The 5,340-nt window shown below is 38.0% G+C and overlaps 1 non-coding gene across 1 annotated transcript; it reads right to left on the bottom strand.

Moving 5' to 3' along the window:
- Positions 1-1,523: 1,523 nt before the first annotated feature.
- LOC127109529 (small nucleolar RNA R71) lies at positions 1,524-1,630 on the bottom strand. Its single transcript, XR_007796805.1, has one exon. It is a non-coding gene; the product is annotated as a small nucleolar RNA R71 (small nucleolar RNA).
- Between the last annotated feature and the right edge of the window lie 3,710 nt (positions 1,631-5,340).

A 5,340-nucleotide genomic window follows, 5' to 3' on the forward strand; every position in this document is an offset into this window, starting at 1 on the left:
CTTGGATCAGGTGTGCCGACTTCATTTATATTTCTAGTTTGACATTTATACTCGAAGAATTCTCCGAAGCTTGATCCAATTTTTATTATTCATCAGGTTCTTTTAATTGCACATTTTTTTAGTTTGCATTTGGCCTAATTGCATAATATTATTTGTATGCTTGCAATCCTGAATTTTGATCATGATTATGTTTATGCTTAATAATTATAACTGCATGATTAAGTTTCAAACCATGTCTGGCTAAAGTATTTGACATCGGTATGTAAGGACTGTCGTCCCGACGGGATTCAGTAATAATTAATGTTAGTTTTTATAAGTTATTTTTATGGCTGTGGTTTCCAATTCTAATTTAAAAAGGTTTTTGCACGAGAGTGAAATCAACAGAGTGAGAGTTTGAGATTTTAACCGGATAGTCGTTTCTAGGCATTAATCTTGAACACAGCGAGAACGCTTTAGGATTAATCAGAATTTATCAATTTCCAAAAATTACTTTTAATTTAGGTTGGTGAGCGAGAGAAAAATATTTTGACTTAAGAGTATAGCCCGAGTCAATAACACGAGAGTGTGATGCAGAGTCTTTTAATTTGATATTTCCTACTGAAAAGTAATTTACCTTATTTTATGTTAATTATTTACCGAACTCTCTAAGAATGATGTAATTTACATACTGATGCTTTCTTGTTGAATATTCTTATTATATTATTATTTCCGATTTAATTTTATTTCTAGCTTCCCTTAATCTAAAACAGAAAACAATCATTAGCCATAGCTTTATATAGTAACTTTAGATAACGATAGTTTAGTTTTTGATCATTTGGGTTCGATATCTTTTTAAAACTACGCGATACGACTGTGCACTTGCAGTTAGACATTTCGATAGACATACTAAGTCGCGATCAAGTTTTTGGCGCCGTTGTCGGGGAGAAATTAAGTCAATATCGTAACTCCATTGTTGCGCGGTATAGACTAAGGCAACTATTTTCCTTTTTGTTTGTTTCGGTTGCATGTCAAACACTCGCTCATAAGAGAACGAGTTAAAACAACCGATAGACAAAATCGAGCGTTATATTAGACTAAGACGCCGAATCAGAAAATATCGTTTAAAATATAAACTTCTTGATCTTAATATAGCTGAAACAGATATGGCTGCCCCTGCTAACCGTCATTTAAGGGACTATGCTGCCCCATCTCAGGAGGAACCACACAACAATATTGCTGCCCCTGCCATCGACTAAAACGATTTCGAGTTGAAACCTTCGCTGTTACAAGCTTTATAGCAAAACCAATTATCTGGCATCCGTACGGATGACCCGAATCTCCATCTGTCAATGTTTGTGCAATATGCAGATACAGTGAAAGCTAATGGTGTTAATCCCGAGGCGATACGATTACGTCTTTTTCCATTTTCTTTAAGAGACAGAGCTAGAGCTTGGCTCCAGTCTTTACCGTCCAATTCCATAACTACATGGCACGAATTAAAGAAAGTCTTCTTAGCTAAATATTTCCCACCTAGTAAAACGGTTATTCTAAGAAGCCAAATCATTGGATTTAGGCAAAAAGACAACAAATCACTTTTCGAAGCGTGGGAGAGATATAAGGACATGCTAAGGATTTTCCCGCATCATGGGCTTGAACCATGGCTCATTATCCATACCTTCTATGATGGTCTCTCCTATAACACCAAATTAAACATAGACACTGCAGCTGGTGGTGCTATAATGGATAAATCATATGAAGAGGCTTATCAACTTATTGAAAATATGACATCAAATCACTACCAGTGGGGAGGAGAGCTCACTTCTGTAGAGAAACCTCAACCAAAAGGAGGTATGTACGAAGTCAATGGCATCTATCACGTCAATGCTAAGGTATACACCCTGACTTAAAAGATTGAAAGTTTGACCATAACTCCCGCGGCCACCGTGGCTGCCGTAGCCCTAAGCTGCGACTTATGTGGAGTACCTGGAAACAATGTTTCTAAATGCCAATTACTAGCAGGCATCACACCTGACTAGTTAAACTATGCTCAAGGAAACCTGTACTCAAATACTTACAATCTAGGTTGGAAAAACCACCCTAATTTCTCCTATAAGAATAACAACGCCTTGTATGCTCCAAATCAACCACCTCATGGTTACAAGAAGCCAACTCAGGGTGCACCTCAAGCCAAGCGCCTAGAAAATCCAATTTTGAGTTAATGATGGAAAACTTTATTGCTTCTTAAACGCAACAAAATAAGGAGTTTATGAACCAAAATATCCATACCTCAGAATTAGTGAAGCAATTAGCAACTAAAGTAGATGCTTTGACTACTCATAAAAAAATGTTAGAAACCCAAATTTCTCAAGTAGCCCTGCAACAAGAAACTACCGCAGCCCTAGCCGGAGCCTTGCCTGATTAACCACAACCTAACCCGAAGGGTCAAGCTAATGCTATCACATTGCAAAGTGGGACGGAGTTAGACGGACCCGTTGATCCCATAACACAAATTCCGCCGATGGCTCAGAAAAATGACCAACCTGATAAACCAGAGGAAAAAGATGAAATCAAAGAGGCAGTTGAGAAGGCGGAACCATATGTGCCTCCACCACCATATAAGCCACCAATCCCTTACCCTCAAAGACTAGCTAAATCCAAAACCGAAGGACAATTTAGGAAATTCGTTTAACTCTTGAAACAACTTAATATTACCATCCCTTTCACCGAAGCCATTACACAAATACCCTCATATGCCAAGTTCCTAAAAGAAATCTTATCTAACAAGAAGAAACTTGAGGACGATGAGAGCGTTAAGACCAACAAAAATGTCTCTCCAACTAGCAGATCGTTCTGTTAAGTATCCCATAGGAATGCTAGAGAACATTCCCGTCCAAGTCGGTCAATTCTTTATCCCTCAGATTTCATGATAACAGACATCAAAGAAGATTCTAACATCCCAATTATTTTAGGAAAACCATTCCTAGCAACTGCCAGTGCCATTATAGATGTCAAACGAGGAAAAATGACTTTCGAAGTGGGAGGGGAGAAAATTGAATTCATTTTATCGCAATTTCTAAAAGCATCTGCCATAGACGACACGTGTTGTTTCATGGATATCATTGATGAGTGCATCAAATAAATAAAAATGGAACCATCCGAGGATACTGAAATCCTAAAAATCCCAACATCACCCATTCTTGAGGATGACCAATGGAAAGAACCATCCGTAAATGACAGTCTAAGGGAATGTCTAACATTAACTCCAAATTCTATGCCATACCCGAAGAAACCATCTATAGAACTTAAAACATTACCGAAAAATCTGAGGTATGAATTCCTAGACATAGAGCTTGAGCAACCAGTTATAGTCAACACCTATCTAGGACAAATAGAAACTGAAAAACTATTACATGTCTTAAGGAAATACCCTAATGCCTTAGGCTACAACATCTCAGACTTAAAAGGAATTAGTCCTTCTCTGTGGATGCATCACATTATGCTGAAGGAAGACTCGAAAACCTCTAGAGAACACCAGAGCCGACTAAACCCGATTATGATCTATGTAGTAAGAAAGGAAGTGTTGAAGTTATTAGAGGCAAGTACTATATATCCCATATCTGGCAATAAATGGGTCAACCCAGTACATGTAGTACCCAAGAAAGGAGGTGTCACGGTTGTCAGTAACAAAAAGGGCGAGACTGTAGCTAAACGTGTAGTAACTGGATGAAGGATGTGTTAGCTCAAATTTTTGACGTCCACTTCAAACTACCAAAATTGGAAAACATGCACAGCTGGTTTCGACTAAGAAGTGATTCGACCAGCTAAGGGTAAACCGACTTAGCTGATTGGGTAAAGATCAAGCTTATAGCTGAAATTTCGGAGCAATTCCTTAGGGAGCAGTTAGAAAACGGTTTCGATCATAGATTTAAAACTTAAATAAAGGAGGGAAGATTACCTTCGTTAGAAACTGCGAGGATACACGTGGAAGCAGAGTGAGCGAACATACGCATGCAGGGTGCCACGTGTATCGATGTGATTGAAGAACCATCAAAGCGGTTATTTCGATCCAGTATAAATATAGGGTCTTAGTGTTAGAAAAATGTGTGTCAAATTATGTACAAAAATCTGCAAATTTACTAAGTATTCGTGTGAAGAAGAACTGTAAAACGCATAATGTACGTTGTCTACACCATTGTTTAATCATTTCAAAGTATTATAAATTTGTCTTTACTTTCTCTTCAGAAACATCCTTCCTTGTTCTTTACTCTCAAACACTTTATTTTTTACTTCGTTATTTACAAGTTTAAAGATCCTTAGTTCCTTTCCTTACCTTGAATTTTTACCTTACAGTCTTAAAGATTCCAGCGCTTACAAACCTTTTTGATTACTTTCAACCCTTTACAATTCCCATCGTTTACCTCATTTTTATTTAATAGTTATAAATACTAATTTAAGATTTCTCTTTTGTTCAAACCACTCTTTTGTCCTTAGTTTTATTTGATACTTTGATTTGACGTTTAGTTCGATCATTTATTAACGTTACGTTTACGAGAAATTTAGCACATGTCCTAGGATCAATCTGATCGATCATGTGAGTGACAAAATTTAGAAATTTGGAAGATCAACGATTGTTTACCATTTTTCAAGGTAAACAAATTGCCATGCCCAGTGGGACAAGTGCTAATGTTCTGTTTGATTGCTAAGTTTTATTTGAGAAAAGAATCGTTGTATGCTTTTAAGAAGTGGTAAAATAGCCATAAATGACGAACGACGAACATGCAGAGAATCACAGATGGGGATGGCGAATATGAATCCGCCAAAAACTTAGAATTCTCAAAACCCATCAACTAGCATCATAGTGCCTCCTTCTTCTTCGGTAGGGGCGAACACGGGCACAACACATGCGTCCGAAATAGTTTCATCTATGGTGAGTTCGATGCCTATGCATTCAATCTCCCATTCTGAACCAATTTTGGTTTATGTTGGACCTAGAGGACCTTCCCACACTCCTTCACTGATTAGGGACATTCCAAATAGGCCGTTGGTACCCCCTGGTTTTTCAATACCATTTAGCGGTCGAGAACAGCCGTATGGAATGCCAACTTCAATGATGGCCAATCTACAGAATGTGGGTTCTCATTTTTTGGAACCAACGGCTAACATAAATTCACCAGTACAAGGGTCCGGGATAAACGTGGGTCGAACCAATCAGGCGTTAGGTCTAAGACACCCAGTACAACTACCCACTCTTACCAATAATTCTACAGCGGCATGGAGGCAATAGATGGACGAAAGCAATCATGAAATGGTCCAAATGTTAACTCAAACTTTGGCCACTATGCTAAATCCTTTGACTCAGAA

The sequence above is a fragment of the Lathyrus oleraceus genome, chromosome 7, assembly GCF_024323335.1.
Source record: "Lathyrus oleraceus cultivar Zhongwan6 chromosome 7, CAAS_Psat_ZW6_1.0, whole genome shotgun sequence".
Lineage (NCBI taxonomy): Eukaryota > Viridiplantae > Streptophyta > Magnoliopsida > Fabales > Fabaceae > Lathyrus > Lathyrus oleraceus.